Consider the following 18,476-nt stretch of genomic DNA (forward strand, 5'->3'; position numbering starts at 1 on the left):
CATTAATGCTTTCAGTTTGAATATTTTAGTTTGTTTTGTTAGGGTAGAACTTACACTAATATTTCAAAAAATTTAATGTGCATGCGAATCACCTGGAGATCTTATTAAGATGCAGATGCTGACTTATGTTTCTGGCCAAGTAGAGAAAGAGGAATGGATTTGCTCTCCTCTCTAAAACAAATCTCACTGTGCTGGTGGGGATCTGGTATGTACCCCATAAAAGGCTATGTTCTTTTAATCCACTCTTGTGGGGCCAGACCTGTTGTGGGTGGGACCTTTTGATTAGATTGTTTCCATGTGACCCTGCCCATTCAAGGTGGGTCTTAGTTCCCTTGCTGGAGTCCTCTATGAGAGAATAAAAGGCAGAGACATTTTGAAAAGAGTTCAGAGAAGCTAAGAGAGACAGAAGGCCAGAGACATTTTGGAGAAAGGCATTTTGAAACCAGAACCCAGGAGAAGAAGGACTAGTGGATGTTGTTCTGTACCTTCCCACGTGATAGAGGAACCCCAGATGCCATTGGCCATTGGATTTTCCTCAGAGAATCTATCTCTTAATGCCTTAATTTGAACATTTTCATGGCCTTAGAACTGTAAGTTTGTGAACTAATGAACCCTCATTGTAAAAGCCAAACCATTTCTGGTAATTTGCATTCCAGCAGCTTTAGCAAACTGCAACACCCACCCTCCAGATTAATAACATATATTTGTTCAATGTTACCATACACATTTTTCAAAGCTCTGGGACTATGGAAACAAAGAACAGTGATCCTCAAGGAATGGGAATGGGAAACAAAAGAGGTGAGCCCTATGATTGCCCCAGTTCACCACCTGGAAAGAGTTCCCAGGCTGTGGCACAGGGAGGGGGACCCAGGCAAAGCCCAGCAGACATCCTGGAGTGAGGCAGAGTAAAGAGTCACAGGAGATTAAGGAGGGGAGAGTACTGCAGAGGAGAGCACTGCCAGAGATAGAGCTCTAGAGACTGAGATTTATACAGAATATCCCTAAGCATCCAGCAAATTACCAGTCAGCATACACATGTGAGGACAATTTGCAAGGCCAGGAAAAGAAATATCAAGAAAAGGGCTGAGGTAAGAGTACCTGGAACTCACATAGAACCAGGAGTAACACCAATCTTCAAAACCCCAACATTCAGTGTATTTGGTAGAGTATTCAGAAAGGCCTTGCCTTAGTAGTGGGGAATAATTATTCCAAGACTAAACACTGCTCTGTTTCCACCTAATAAATCTATAAGCAAGACTGTAAAGGGTCACACTGCCTCCAAGTAACTTAGCTGTGTCCAAGAAGAAAGCTCAAGAATATTTATAGGACTACACATAAAATTCACATAAAATTAAAATTCACACCTGGCATCCAATCAAGGATATCAGGCATGCAAGGAAACAGGAAAATATAGCCGTTTAAAGAAGAATAAAACAATGTAAACAGTCTAATAACTGACACATATATTGGAATTAGACAAGGATAAAAGAGTTGTCATAACTCTATCCCATTTGTTCAAAACATGTTGTAGAGACATGAAAGATATTAAGAAGACCCATATAGGACATACGGAGATGAACACTACAATATCTGGGATGAAAAATTCACTAGATGAGATTTCACCAGATCAGATATTGCAGAAGTAAGATTAGTGGACTTGAAAATATTGCAATAGAAACTATTCACATGAAACACAAGGAGAAAAAATAATTAAAAAAACACAAAAGAATGAGGAGACAGACCCATGGATCTGGAATTAAAGAAGTCCCCCACAGAGTATCAGATCAAATGTATTGACACCAAAGAAGGTGAAGCTTGTGGATTTACTGACTGAACAGTTAAACAGAACAAAAAAAGCATGAACATCTTACAGATACCAGCATTATGAATTTGACAGATGCGACTAACATGCATGAAGTTGTAGGAAGAATGTTTATTCTTCAGGCCAAGCAGGTAACTTACAACCAGCAATTAGAGAAACAGAAAATAGCAGAAGAAAACATTGAAGATCTGGAAAAGAAAAAAATCCTACGTGGAGCATGAAGGAAACGGAGGACAACTCTGGGAGATGGTGATGGCTCGAAGGGCACAGTAGGGAGCCTCTGGGGGAAGTTCTTCCTCTGGACCCTTCTCTTCATGGGGAGCAAGGAGCATTCTGTGCCAGGAAACATCCTCTTTTCTGCCCTGATGGACATTTTCTCTGGATGGCATAGGAGCCCCACATTTTCTACATTAGCCTGAGTCCCTTGCAGATTACAACCTTCTATCTTTTATCCTGCCTCTGCCTGCCACCCCTGCCCAGGACACTCCTCTCCCCTGGAGGTGGGTCATGAACTCCCAGGAAAGGGAAGAGGGGAGCCAGGACAGACAGGGAAGCTCTGCCTGAGTTTACCACTAGACATGCTGGTCCAAAAGCTCTGCTAAGTCTGCTTTCCTTGAGCTGAGGGATGAGAACAGAGAACCAGAGAGGCAGTGGCTGCCTTCTACATCCCTCCCAGTCCCTCTCCAGGCTGTGACCCTGCTCCTTCTGCATCAAAGTCTTTCCCTCCTTTGTATTGGTATCCTTCACTCTTCCCTTTTCTGTTTTTGTTCAAGCTAAACCCCTTAACTTCTGAGTCTCCATGTAGTATATAGAGGAAGAAGGAAGAAGGAAGACCATAGCAGAATTTTAATGAGTAGAATAGAGGTTGTTCTATGGCAGTCTGTCTAAAGATTCATTCCCTTACTTCCTCCCAAACATTCCAGAGAAACTTCCATAATAAACCTGCAGCATCTCCAAGGCTGTCTCCCTTTGGCCAATATCATCAGGAAGGCAGACACCACAATCCTGAGGACTCCTAGAAGCTTAGGGGCACTGGTATGCTGGAGCTGGCTTGTACTGGCTTGCAAGAGCAGATTATTAAGTTTTCAGGAATTTTGTTGCAAGCTGCTTTTAAACACTGCCATTATTAAAAATTAAATTGTGTAAATTTACAATTAAATGAAAAGCAAGTATAATAAAATATTCAAAAAAAGAGAATCAGGACATTTGGGGACAACTTCAGGCAGTCTGATAGTTGCATAGTTGGATTCCCAGAAGGAGATGGAGAGAGAAGAAATACATATGAAGAAAAACATGTCTGAAAATTTTCCAGTTTTAGTGGAAACTGTAAATGCATATATCTGAGAATTTCTACCAAACACAAATACAAGAAACATGAACAAAACAATACCAAGGATTTCTCAAAAGTAGTGATAGAGAATTCTAAAAGTAATCAGAGAAAAAAACATGCTATGTACAGATGAATGCAGATACAAAACTGAGGATGACAGCAGATTTCTCCTCAGGAGCAGTGTAAGTAAGAAAACAGTGGAAAATATCATTAAACTACTGTCAGAAAAAAAAATGAGGAAGAGGTTAACCTAAAATTTTATACCAAGCAAAAATATATTTCATTACAAAGGAAAATAAAGATTATTTTTTTCAGACACAAAAAATGAAAGAATTTACCACTAGCAAAAGCTCACTAAACAAACAAATAAATAAATAAATAAAAATCCCAAAAACTATTAAAAGAAATCCTTCAGGCAGAAAGAAACTCATAACAGATGGGAATCTATATCTACACAAAGGAATAAGAGTGCCAGAAATGATGACTGCATGGGACAAATGTGGATAATATTTTTCATGTAAAATGTATGCCAACAGTAACATAAACGCCAGTAGGGTAGAAATGTAAGTGTACTATTATAAGGCTATATTATAATATATAAGACATAGTAGATTATCCCTGTAAAGTAGATGGTGGTTAAGTTAAACATATACACTCTAAATCCTACAGCAACAAATAAAATAACACTACAAAAACCTATAGCTAACATGTAGTAAAGAATTTAACCTTGCCCAAAAAGAGGTCCAGCCTTTGTCCTTGGCTCCTGCAAGGTAATCGTTTATCTGGGGGCCTTGGTTTAGCCAGATAGCAACAGTATGATTAGGTGGAGACAAGCCACACCTTGGCAGGGAGATGTGGACAGCAATGCCAGAAAGTCCACCAATGAGAGTTATGTTGGAGGCTTTATGACACATAGTACCACATAACCCGGCTATTGAGATCAAACACATGAACAATCAATCAATCAATCAATCACACCTATGTAAGGGAGCCCCAATAAAATCCGAATGCCAAGGCTTGGGTGAGCTGCCCTGGTTAGCAGTATTCTGTGCCTATCATCATACACAACACTAGGAGAGTAACATTTACTACTCCATGGGGATGCACAATGGAAGCCCACATCTGCTACTTCCATGGACTCTGCCCTGTGTGCCTCTTACCTTGGCTGACTTAAATCTGTATCCTTCCTGATAATAAACCCCCGAGTATCATGGCTTTCAGTGGGTCCTGGGAGTCTTTCTCGTAAGTTATCAAAACCGAGGGTGGTTTGGGAACCAGCTGACCTGCAATTGGTGCTGGAAGTGAAGGTGGGTGCATGTGGACCTGTGTTTCCTCTAGCTTGCACTTGGCCTAAACTGCCGTGACTACTGAGCCGATCACTGAGAAAATGAAATCCTAAAAAACTGCTCAATCCAAAAGAAGGCAGAAAAAGTGGATAAACAGAACAAAGTACAGATGGAACAAAAGAAATAATCAGGAATACGACAGGTTTAAATCTGATCATATCAATAATCATATAAATGTAAATGACCTAAAGTGTATATGCTAAACAGCCTGGTCTTCAGTAGGACCTAAACATCTCATTCCTGGGTGGGAATGTTCAGGTAGGACCCAAACAGCTCATTTCCTGGATAAGGATCATGTTGCTGGACCACACTTTGAGTACCATAGACCTAGAATATTTTTAGATAACAGCATGTGGTTTTATTGCTCTACTTATGTTGGTGTTTGAAAGACAGTAATGGGAAATAAGATCTACAAAGCTAGCATGGTGTGGGGTGATATAAATTTAATTGTTGAATTGTTGATATAAATTTTGTTTTTGAATTGTTACAGTTGGGGCTTGGAAATATTATTCCTTGTAAAACTGAAAATACAGAAAACATTTATTATGGCAGCTAAATAAGTGCATTTTAGTATATTATTCTAACAAATCTAAGAGAAAAAGATTTTAGAGGCATTTAAACTAAATTCAAACTAAGTAATTGATTGTTAAAATATATGTTTTAAAAACTTTTTTCTCTTTGGAACTGGCCTAGGGACAATTGAAGATTACTTAGGGAATTACCATTATCATTTACAAAACATAGTCATTAATAATATGCATTCCTATAAGCAATATTCCCTATCCAGTCTAAGTTACAAAGAACTAATGAATGAATCTAGTCTAACGCTGAAAAGATATATTAGTAAATAGCTCAAATATATTTAGCAAATAGTTCAAAATTATGTTGAAGGGTCAGTGCCCAAGTACTCCAATATTTTCTCAAGGCACCTCCAACCTAAGCCTGAAACCCCAATTCCCCCACTTTGCCCCTTCTGCCCCTTTATACTCCTCTGGTGGTTCACAGTGATCCTGGTCCCAACTATTTGAATAACTGCACCTTACAGTGGTGTGGCCTAACAGCTTCCACTCTCCCCAAATCTCCTTCCCTCCCAGTCAACTCTTTGAATGTCAGCAGTGTCTTTGTGTCATGTGCTGCCTGGATGTGATGTGGTCACTTCCACAGCAGATCCCTTCTCCCAGTATCTTTAAAGATGGGTCCCAAAGCCTGTGTGCATGACCCCTGGAAGTGGTGTCCAAGTCATTACAGGGGTGGAACCTCCACTCTTCTCTGGTCCTGGAACTCCCCTGCTGAAATGGGGTGTCGATTGGGGTCCTTCCTTTCACATGGATCTCTGCAGATCCCATCCTATCTTTAGGCCTGGGTAACCTCCTCACTCCACCGCTGCATGTGACCATTTTTTCTGTCATGGTTCCTCCAAATCTGGGAGATGGCTGGCTTTGTAGTAAGACGGGCTTCTGCTTACGGTGGTGCATCCTATTCGTAGTAAGCTGAGCTTTTGCTTATGACCTGTGCTCTGCCATTGAAGTATCTTTCCATTGCCCTGGTGGCTGAAAGATGTCAGGGGAAACAGCTTTCCAGGAGCCAGGGAATGTGGGTGCCTAGATTTTTCCATTCTATTTTCCTCTATACCATTTTCTAAAATGTCTTTTTTTTTGGGGGGGGTAACCATTTTTGTATCAGAAAATGAAGGTTTTCCATTCAATATATGTATATCCTTCAAAGAGTCCAGTTACCTTGGGAGGCATACAACCTGTTCATGGGACTTTGCATACAGATAATGTTACTCAAAGCATTGTAGTTACGCGAATCCTTCCGGTGATGTGGCTCTTAGATACGATCACTTATTCAAAAGGCTTCATGTCTTATGATCCTCTAGTAAAGAGAACCATGATGCCTGGAAGACAGTCAGTCTTTACTGGGCTTGTTGAATAAAGGAATATACTCGGGTTCTCTTTCTGCAAATATGCAGCTTTCAGAATGCAGCCCCACCATAATCCACTTCCAATTACTATTAGACTTAAATATTTAAATTTAATTTGTAAAGTTTTAGCTGTTAATTATTAAAACTGAATTACTCACCATTTATATAACCATTACTATTAAACATTTATTAGTAATTTTTCCAATAAATATAATTAATATTTAGACAAACTAGATTTTTTATACAGTGAAATTGAAGAGCATTTAATGTAAAATTCTCAATCATGGGCCATGTTCTCAAGATATAAATTTATCATGTATAAATATAAGAACTGGACAATGGGAAAATAATTTCCCTCAGCTCTCACTCCTACTCCAGAGAACCAAACAGGAGGTGAGAAGAAAAGTTCCAGCTCCACAATATCACAGTATCACACTATCATGAAATCATAGCACCTTAATCTCTACCTCTTGTTCTTTTATTACCTATTTCCTCAGAAGAAGTGGGAGGACTACCTGTTTATGTATAAAAATCAGTTAATAAAATATATATTTTTTCATTATGTATGAGATTTAAAACCTTATACCTTATTTGTTTTGATGAATTAATTCTTGTTTTATTTAAAATTAGATTCTGGGATGGCATTTTGGTCTAAGCTAATTGGAAACAAAGAAGTTTTGTAACTAATACCCTAACCAATAACTCGGGATATACAGAGCCTGTTTCTTTCTTTCTGGTGCCCCCATTAAAAATGATTTTTGGTATCCACCCTGCACCTCTCGGAGAGTACCCTCACTATAGCCACACTGCTCTCAGCTCCCTTTTGTCCTTAGAATTTGTGAGAGTTTTGTTTCTTGGAATTTGGTACTGATTATTGTAGAGCAGTCTATAAATTAGTTCACACATGTGGTGGATTGTTTTGTCACCTGCAGAAATCAATGCATGTCTCTAGGGAGATATTCCATTCACGTGTCTGTTCTTCTTGGGTCTCCTACATCAAGCTTCTTCTCACAATTCAAGCTCTAATGATTTTTGCCCCCAAATGCTTATGTTCACATGATTTTAATAGCAGTTTTAGATCCTTGGGCAACCAACCAGTCAAATACATCTTTGGGCTCATTCCTTCATAAGTGGGTTCTTTCTACAATAATAAGGAACTCCAATATCACATGGTATACTAAGAAGATAATTTCTTTATCCTTACTTGCATTACAAAATGATAACACACACACACATGCATAAATTGAAATTTGCAGTAGCTCTGAATTACAAAAATGTGTTTGACTTTTATTATCATTGTGGTATTTTTAGTGATTGCTATAGAAATTGAACAGATGGCTTCATGTTATAATGGAAGAACAATTATCATTAAATGGGTAATGATCTACTACATGCAAGAAAAAACTAAAGTTCTTCTTATAGGTTTCTTGAGAAGTTTCTTTTATGTGTACATAATAATTCTGTTCACTGCTCTATACTTCTTTCTTAAAATGTAAAAAGCACCAATTCAAAATAAACGCATAGTTTAACTCACACCACCATGTTTGCTGGCTGGACGTGTGTGCTCCATTGTCATTCCCCGCACCCACTGTGACACTATCCCTCCAGCTTACGGTACAGAGTCATGCAAGCAAACAAGCATAGGGCAGTACAATAGAGCTGAAAAATCCTACAGTAAGTTATAGAAGTAGCACCGAAGAAGAAATGAGTTCTCTTAGAGGGTATTGGCTGGATGCAAATCACAGAGTAAAGTTTTGAAAGAATTTGGAGAAGATGAGACTGAAAGACAATCAGCATGTGAACATTTAATCAAATCCCTGCTCAGTAACTTCAAAGAGCCTGGCATTGTTCTCGGAGCTTTAAAGAGACCAGGAGGGGAACACGAAAGAGATGATGCCAGAGAAGCATTCTCTTCTCCATACTTCTTTTGGCTTAAAGTTGTCTTCCCCTCTCCCCTGCCCTGTGACCACAACATGCCACCTCTACGCTGGTCTCGCAACTCCACCACTGGGCGGCAGAGGACATCTCGGGAAGCCGGAGCTGTCTTGGCCACTGCTACAGTCCCCGAAAAGCACTTGCATGACTCTTAAGGATTAGCACTGCAGGAAGAAGGAGAGATAATTATGGAGGCTAGAAAAAAAATATATTAAATTTATGTGAGATTTTCACTGTGCCCTCTGGAAAGGCCGTACAATATAAACAAACTTGATCTTTTACCTCTTTAGCTAACACTGGACATATCTCCTCACTTTAACTGAAACATTATTTTGACCAAGCACCTTGACTGATGGAATTGGCCTTCTCCCCCCGCTTGGCTGGGAAGTGCACTGGCCTCTGCTAAGTGCCCCTGGACACGGTTGGTAATTAATCAAACAAGCTCATGCAGAAATACGGCATTTTGCACTACCCGTTATTTTCTCTTGTTTCAGTACTGTTTTTCCCTTGGTCATTTGTCCATATCTACAGTTTTTCTCTTCAATATGATTCTTGAATAATATTGCTGACTTCAATATCCAACATCTCCAGCTTTTAGAATTCCTCAAATTGCCCTTCAGACACCTACTCCCATAGCCATTCTCTGGATCTTGTTGTTCCTGGTACTGGTCCACCTCTTAGCTCTTAAACTCCTAGTCCTTCAGTCTTCTGATTCCTCAACTTTCAACCTTCAAACCTGTGACCATATTTCAGTGCCCCCAGGACTTCATCAAGATGGCCACTCCCTCATCCCGACCGTTTCCTCACTTCCTTCCTCCACAAATCCAGACCACATGATCTGATATTCTAATTATTCTCTTGTCCTTCTTACTTTCGATTATTTTATGACATCTCTCTTAAAACCCCAGACACTTCCAATAGTTAAGTGCTTGTGGAGGAAATGGAATAGCTGTTCAAGCTTTGGTCACTGCAAATTCATGACTCCCAAACTGAATTGAATAGGCTCATCTATTTACTTATAATTTCTTTGCAATGATATCCATTCTTCCCAGACAATAGTCTCAAACATTTGTGATTCTTACATTCTCTTATAATTTCATCCTTTTCACTCTCAACCTATGACACTGATTAAGAAAATGGAGACCGTCTGTTAAGAACTATCTTACCTTACCCACTGCCACTCATCATATGCAAAAATGACTGAATCCAATAATCCTGTTTCCCTTCTCTCTGGTGTCAAAAGAAGAATAATCTATCTTGTAGTTCAAAGGTGAGAGCAAGATCACAAGATTCACAAGAAAAGTATAGAGAGCCATTGAAACACTGTAAGTAGGGAGTGAATTATCAGAATTATGACATGGCTTATTGGATTTATATTTTCAAAAACACACTAAGCAGTGTTCTTGAAGAACGTTTGGTAACAGTAAGGAAGGACAGGAATTATAGATGTTCATTATAATTCAGATAATGGCTAAATACAACCAGGGAGGAAATGTTGGCAAAGAAGGCAGGGCTGGATTAAAATAATTTTAAGAGATGGAGGTAGACTCTTTAAAAACTGCTGAGTAATAATGCTAGTAAGTGGAGAGAGCCCTGTGCAATCACCCTCTGATTTCTCTGTTGAGCTACTGGGGGTGTTAATCACTGGGGCAGGAATCACAGGCTCAGGAGCATTTCTAAGGAAAGATTTGGAGTTCTCTTGCATGTATTAAACTAATGGCATCTAAAATGTTCCAACATAGATGTACTCAACAGATAATCCTAGGTGGTATATAGAAAACTGAGGTTCATCCCAGTGAAGTGGTGCTCAATTTTATGGGTGATGGCAAATCCATCCAAGAATTGCACATGAAGTGTGAGAAATAAATGGCTTAAGAAAGACCCCTGGAGAACTTCATTTAATGGTTGAAAGTAGGAAAAGGACCCCTCAGAAGAAAGAAAAGTTGTGGAACTGAAACTAAGCAAAAGTAGTTTGCAAAATCATGGGATGATGATTTGAAGAAATATGGGTTTATCTACATAGTATATAATTCTGGAGGAAAGAAAACAGTTTTGTTGAAGGCCATGTTTACTTCTAGGTACCATGCATAGCCACATCATCCATATTCAGTAGGATATGTCTAAAAAAAAGAAGAAAATATCAGACTTAAATGGCTATTTTAATTTTTTTTCATTTTGAAATAATTTTCAATTTACAGAAGAGTTGAAAGAGTACAGAGAGTTTCTGTAAACACATTGCTCAACTTCCTCTAATATCAACATCCTACATAAACAAGGTACATTTATCAAAACTAAGAAAGTAACATTGGTGCAATGGTACCAGCTAAACTGGAGATGTTATTTGTATTTCCGTTTTTCCACTAATATCCTTTCCACTAATGTCCCTTTTCTGTTCCAGAATCCAGTCCACCTTGCATTTGGTTGTCATCTTTCCTTAGTGCTCCTGGTCTGAAACAGTTTCTGTATTTTTTGTTACCTTGACATCTGAAGAATACTGTTCAGGTACTTTGTATAATGTCTCTCAATTTGGGCTTGTCTGATATTTTGCCATCATTAGACTGAAGTTATGTATTTGGAGGAGAAGACAACAGAGATGAAGCTTTCTTCTCATCACATTATATTGGGGGAGAGACATCAACGTGTCTTGACACTGGTGACATCAACTTTGAACACTTGATTAAGCTAGTGTATTAGCTTCCTAGGACTGCTGTAACAAATTACCACAAACTGAGGGGCTTAAAACATAAGAAAAGTATTCTCTCACAGTTCTGGAGGCTGGAAGTCTGAAATCAAAGTGTTCCCAGGGCCATGCTCCATCTGCAGCCTCTAGGGGAGGATCCTTCGTTGCCTCTTGCAGCTTGTGGCCACATCACTCCAATCTCTGCCTCTGTCTTCACGTGGCCATCTTCCCTCTGGACCTGTGTCTTCATGCAAACTCTTTTTCTTATAAGGTCCCCAGTCATATTGGATTTAGATCCTTCCTAATCCTGTATGATCTAATATTTTCTTTCTTTTTTAAAAAAAAAGAAAAGACAGTTTTATTGACATACCATACAATGCAACCTCAATGTACAATCAGTGACTCTTGGTATAATCACATAGCTATACACTCACCACCACAGTCAAGATGAGAACATTTCCATTTCATCCTCCCCCCCCCAAAAAAAGTCTCTTATCCCTTATATCCCCCTATTATTGGCATTTAACTTTGGTATAGTGCCTTTGCTACAATTAAGGAAAGGACATTACAAAGTTACAGTTAACTATAGACCTTAGTTTGTGTTAATTGTATTTTTTTCCCAGTTACCACCCTATTGTTAACAACTTGTAATAATGATGTGGGTTTGCTCTAGTTCATGTAAGAACTTTCTTACATTTGTACAATTAACCACCATCATCCACTCTAGGTTTCGCTAAATTACTTAGTTCCACTTTTTATTCTCTAGTTTTTCTTCTGATGATCTAATCTTATTAATTATATCTGCAACCCCTATTTCAAAGTAAGATCAACTCACAGGTACTGTGTTCAGGGCTTGCACATATCTTTGCTTAGGGGGCAGACTTCTCCACTGTGAAGTTACTGTTTTTTGTTTTTGTTTTTGTTTTTGTTTTCCTTTTGCATACTCATTTCTTAGTAATTGAGTCACATAGGAAGAGAATCTTATTGCATGAGCTAGATTTGGAATTATGGTGTATGAGGACAGGCACCAGGAGTCTTTTTGAAGTGGAGACCCAGATGGGTCTCCCGCAGCAAAAAGAATAAAGAGAAATATAGAATTGGGGATTTGACTCTGGATACAGATATTAAAATCTTGACTAGCAAGTTCCATTCCAGTGTATATGACACTGCTTGGCCTCCATAAAACAAACAGCAGCAAGCAAACCTACAGAACCAGCCCATGTGCTACAGAAGGAAAATAGCACCAACTCTGGTCACAAGAATGATTTAATTTGTGAACCAACTTGGACTCCACTAGGCAAATGAAATGCAGTACTTACCCTGTAAATGTCTACTGCTGCTCAAATACAACACTTTGGGTATTACAGGCCATCCTTTTCTTTCACAAAGGATATGTCAGTCATACTGGATTATGCTAACCACAAATGCAGCAGGAATTAGCATCAGTTGTACTTGAGCTCTTCAAGGTTTAGGTATACTCTGTTTTTCTCCTTGCCCTCCTGTGTATTCACAACCAAAGTTGCCTTTAATCTGCTCTTAGCAGCTATTTCCTCACCCACACAACTGTTGTCTCTCTGTCTCCCTTATACAACTCTCTCCTGCTAGAGTGACAGCTCACATTTCAGTGTATTAGCCAATATCTTCCTCATACTTGTGGTATGCCACCACCTTTACCTATGTTTTCCCAGTTTTTATTAACTCTGTACAGATTAGAAGAAATGGAAACAGGGAGAAGAAAAACATGAATATGAACTTACATAAGACATTTAATTTAATAAAAACTTCCAATATTTTGTTATTTTGATAGGTTAAGCAATCTTGTGAAAACTGATTTGCAGCAAAATTCTTTCAAAAGAAAGTACAAATATAAACTGCAATTCTAAATTTCAATAATATTTGCAGGTCTTGAATAAGCAAACACTTAATCCATAAGATGCCAGGGAAGTTAGAGAAGGTAGTATTGCTCAACCCTAATTCTTTGGGACAATTTCATTTGAATCATGCTGAGTCATGAATTGCCTGTAAAAGAAAAAAAATGAAATATTTTTGATCTTTGTAATTATTTTCAGGAGCAGTTTAAAACTTCCCTCTGTAAGAAAGGTTTTAAAATTGAAAATGTGACACTATTTCTCAAATAAAGAAATATATAAAAAGCAAAACAACATCTTAAAACAAATAAATTAGAAAAATGTATTTAATGTTGTAATAGGAATTAATTATCTATCAACATGACAAATTAAGCAGTTGGGCCAGAGGTTGTTAAATAAATGTTTGATACATAAGTAACTAACTAATGAAATAAATCAAGTAACTCTAAATTACTTTGTGACACTTGTTTACTTCATTTCTAATAGAGGACTCAGGCCCTGATCACATTTCCCTGGCTCCCTCTCTATTTCAAAGGTGATATGCATATGATCAGTAGGCTTAAAATAAATAATGCACTTTTTAGTGAAGCAATAGGGAACAACATAATCTGTGTTTATGATTCAACCTTCTTGCTGTGATTTGTCCCAGCCAATTTTCAGTAAAATTGTCAATTTGGTTTAGAGACAAATGTGGCTTGATCAAATATGTAACTGGCAGGAATAACATACAACTTAAGATACTTTGTTCCTGACCAATACATCATTTATACTATCCTCTTTTGGATGCATACAGTCTTTTTAATTTCTGAGAAAAATCTCTATTAACACAAACGCAATTTCATCATTTTCCCATAACAACACTGAAATAAACCGAATTTTCTACTGACTGCTAGAGCAATGTTTCCAACTATTCAGTACAAACCTCTATCCATTCTGAACATTTACATTCCGGCAGGTCCTCAAATTTTGGTATCAAAGTAATATGAGTATATCAGGGAAAATCAATAATTCCAATATTTGTGCTCAATAGAATTACTGTGTAATGCCATCTTTTTTTCAAAATAAAATATTTTATTTAGAAATTTCAGTACCAAATTCGTATACCCTTCTCTCACTGCTTTATGGATTAGCTATTCTTTCTTTTGCCTTATATTTAGTCTTTTCCTCATCCCAGTTTCATTTCAACTGTTAGAGTTTATCTTGTTTTCTTGCACTTATATTCACAGGTCATCATGAATCTTTTTTGTTACAAGGTGAGTTATAAAAACAAATGAATAATTAGATATAGTTAGATAGATTTTGACACCATTACATTCATTTAAACCAGAACATATTCTAAAAAGATTGTGCCAATTAACTTTTCTTTTCAGGAAATCACAAGTCAAATTTCTCATCAAGGAGAAGTTAATTTCCCTATGGCTATGTTTAATGACCCAGTGGCTTTTGCTTTAACATTATGGGCTTAACTTTTCAAAGTTTGTTTCTCAGAAGCTGTTTTGTTTTCGATCATGCCTCCTACCCTTTGAGCAGTAAGAACTAAGCAGTAATTTTGAGCTATAAATTAAGAGATCAAAGATAATTTATAATGTTGCCAGAAACATAAAAAAAAATTAGTGGCAACATTCTTCAATAATTAAAACTCTCTTTTGCACTGTTAAACCCATTTCTCTCTAGTATACTATAGAGGGTCTGAGCTCTGATGCTAGCCAGACATGGGTTCAGATTCCAGCATTCTGTTCTCATTCCCTCTCCCATAATTTCATTTATAGCTGACCTGGTTATTGGGATCGATATATGAGATTCAATATGTAAAGCACCAATTGCAGTGTCTGTGGCGCATGGAGAGTTAACTTCTCATTCCTCCATCATCACTGCTTCCCGTCACACTCTCCTGCCTTTCAGTTTACCTTCAACAAGTCTTGGTTTGCCTTAGCTGTGAGTCAGATACTTCCAGGAGGTTTTACCAGACATTCCAAGCTTTCCTGCAGTCAATTCCTCAGTCAACACCATGCTTCTCAGGGAAATGATTTTGTGGTTCCCATTCAGGGAAGACACAAAATAGAATGCCATTATCACCAGTATTATTTAACACTATTCCAAACATTCCTAACAATAGAGTTGGATAAATAAATACAAATAAAGGATAACACTATTAGAAAGGAGACAAGATTATCATTATGTCCTATGATAAGGAGTTCTGCTTAATACTGCTGTATAAAGAGCAGCCCCAAACAATAACTTGATTATTTCTTGGTAACTTTGAGTCAATAATTAAGGATGAACTTGGCTTGGTAGTTCTGGCTTAAGGTTTGTAAAGCAGTTGCTGTCCAACTGGGGAAGGACCTGAAAGAGTGTATGTGTGTGTGTGTGTGTGGGGGGACGGGGGGGTTGGTGGACCTTAAAACTGGGGCTGACCTGGCATCTCTGACTCTGAGTTGAGACTTAGGCCATTTCCTGTAGTCATAGCATGATGGCCTTACAATAATATTGCCTATATAAAATAAATATACAAACATCAGTAACTTCCTTGTTAACCAGAAATACTCAACCAGGCCATAACATGAAGAAAAATATCCACTATGCTATAGCAAACAAAGATATATATATAGTACAGGATGAAAACCAAAACACTTTCTTGTAAGAATTGATTTGATTTTGGAAAAGGAGTCGAACACATGCAGAAATATACCAAGTTTCTGAATAGAAATATCTGCACAGATAGTTCATGTATTTCAATTAAATCTGGTTAGTTTTTTCAAAAACATTTTAATGAGTCAAAATTACAGAGTTTCTTATTTAATTAACCTTTTTCATTCCTTAAGGATTTGGAAACCTCTAATATGCTTCTAATTCCCAGTTAAGGTTGAGAACCATTAATCTAAAAATATGTTCAGTAAAATCATATTAATAATAATGAGTGATTTTGAAATAAACTTAATTTCTAGGAGAATTGTTAAATGTGTTGTGTCATTAGTAAGATGGCAGCTTTGAATCACTAAAACATAATGTGGTTGCAAATATAAATTATTTTAAATCCATACCATTGGTCTTGCACATTTCTGCATGCCTTGGGGGTGGAAGTAAAGTCTGTTGTTGTTCCAGACTATCCTTCCAAGGAAGTTTGTATAGTGATGGCCTTGGAGATAGAAGATGGTGTCTTCCCCATTGCCACAACAACCCCCATTCCCCAAAGAAAAAAGTAGGCTTGTTCACTCTCCAGTATAACAAAGAATAAGACTCCCCTTGTGGTAAATATCAAGCAAGCTTTCTGTCCCTTATAAAAAGTTTTGTTTCACCTGTAACTCAACTCATTGCATATATGGACATTATCTGCTCCTCTTTGTGTCACCTTGTGGGATTTAAGGCTTGGGGCACTAGCACAAATGCTGATATTCTAGGTACTGTTATTGTTGTGAGTAATAAATGTGCCTTTGTCTCTGACCCAGAAGTTTCGTATCTCCTGCCAGCACCCATGATGCTGTGGCCGGCTAACTTCTCAGCTTGCAGGTTGGGTAAATTCTCAGACCCTTTACAGTTCTTGACAGAGGATATAGTTGATAAAGGATAATATGATTCATCGAATTTTAGTCAAATACATACTTGATATTTCTTAGTAAAAGGGCCAATTCCCAGTGTGGAGAAATGCATCTTAACGGAATGTTAGGCAAGGCCGAGAGTGCTTAGGTGATATACGCTGAAATCCTTATGGTGAGAAATTTCCAGAATCAGTTCTTATAGGGGCCCAAAATCATGAAAATGGAGGAATTAATTATCTAAAATAAAGGATTCTGTTAACTCCTTCTTTTCTCTTCCCAGCCTTCTGTTCAGGAACCTAACTAGCTACACCTAACTGTTGAAAGTAAGATTCTGGACACAACCAATGAGCCTGTTCTTAGAAGTGATAATAAATTCATCAAAGTGGCAATGACCACATACAGAGGGATGCAAAGCAATACACTACCCATTGGAATAACCTTGAGAATGCCATCATGTAAGATCCAGAGAGGAAATATAGTCATCTAAAGAGATTGAACAGGAACATTCTGAATAAAGGACTGGACTGGGAGAGTGCAGTATCACGGAAGCAGAGGAAAAGGAGTGTAAAAAGGATGTGTTCAGCAGGGTCAAATTCTGCATAAAGGACAATTAGCACAAGAACTCTAAGGAGGCCAATGGATTTGGCAAGTCATCACTTAAGTCAGCTAATGAAGACAAAGCTGTCTAGCCCCCCTGTGTATCATAATATCAGCTCTTCAGTGACTGATGTTATCCACCGGGTAACACTTAATGATGAATAGTATTGTGATTAAATTGCTATATAATACCAATGGGAATGCTCATTGCAACCCTTTAAATACCAACAGCATGATTAACACTCTAGAACAGACATGAAAGAAACAGATAGTCATTTGCCGCTTATATCACTGTCTAATTTTATGTCACCCTTGGGGGTTTATTGATGTGAAATGAAGTGCATTTATTCAAATAGAGTTAGTTCTGCTTTATAAGGAATGAGAAACTATTAAAATGGGCTTTTAAATAAAGGAAAAATGGAAGCATTTTCTAATATGCCTGTATTATTGCTTTTCTATAATTGCTAAGACTATTGTTTCTCTAATTTGGAATATTTTTAAGAGAGAGATATAATGACAATTGTCATTATTAGAGGACAGGGCAAAGAAAAAAAATGATAGAAGAAAGGAATAAATTTACTACTCACCAATGAATAATTCGCCAACAAGAAAATCTGTGTGCCAAGAGCTAATTATTTTTAAGAGTGAAAATTAAAAGGAAAAATGTATAAATGTACAAATGACATGTAGAAGATAAAATAAAGGTAAAATATTTTAAAAGACTGATTTTCTTTTGTCTTATTGCACCTTCAGGAAAACACTTTTAAAAGGTTACCTCGGGTGCTATCTTCCGCAGCACATATCCTAAAATTGGAATGATACAGAGATTAGCACGGCTCCTACGCAAGGATGACACGCAAATTCGTGAAGCATTCCATATTTTTTTGCGCGGCTCCCTGAGCATTGAGCTTTTGCCAGTATCACTGAGGAAAACGTATGTGTCAAAGCAACATGTATGGCATCTAATATTAAAGCTGCGATTTAAAAAAAAAAAAAGTTTACCTTGGATATTTGCAAATTGATCTTAGACTGTCTATGCATTCCTCAAAAATTCAATAAAGCTCAATTTATTTTTGCATTCCCAATACAGGTATTGTCCGCTCTTCTGGTCCTTCTCCTTCCTGGAACTGGAACATAAGGTTGGAGGTGGAGTCCCACCTTAAAAACATGACGAGGGCAGGGAATGAAAGCTGTTTCACCAGTCCTTCCTTCTCTGTACCAGACTTAATTATGGAAAAAGCAAACAAAAAAACTGGTTAATCTAAACCAGTGTTAAAGCAATGTGATATTTGTTGCATGCTGCCAATTAGAGTTCACTACAAAAACAATGTTGGAGATTTTTGCTTCCGTTCCATTTCACAGCTGCAAATGGGATATTCTATTACCATTGCGCATTGACATTCTGACACTGTGAATACCTCCAGAGCAAGAAAAAATT

The 18,476-nt window shown here is 37.7% G+C and overlaps 1 non-coding gene and 1 pseudogene across 1 annotated transcript; both read left to right on the top strand.

Moving 5' to 3' along the window:
* Positions 1–1,744: 1,744 nt before the first annotated feature.
* On the top strand, positions 1,745–2,095 carry LOC119535115 (annotated as a pseudogene).
* A 15,723-nt stretch (positions 2,096–17,818) lies between these two features.
* On the top strand, positions 17,819–17,922 carry LOC119535657. The gene has a single exon (XR_005217269.1). It is a non-coding gene; the product is annotated as a U6 spliceosomal RNA (small nuclear RNA).
* Positions 17,923–18,476: the final 554 nt, after the last annotated feature.

Source organism: Choloepus didactylus, chromosome 5 (assembly GCF_015220235.1).
Source record: "Choloepus didactylus isolate mChoDid1 chromosome 5, mChoDid1.pri, whole genome shotgun sequence".
Classification (NCBI taxonomy): domain Eukaryota; kingdom Metazoa; phylum Chordata; class Mammalia; order Pilosa; family Megalonychidae; genus Choloepus; species Choloepus didactylus.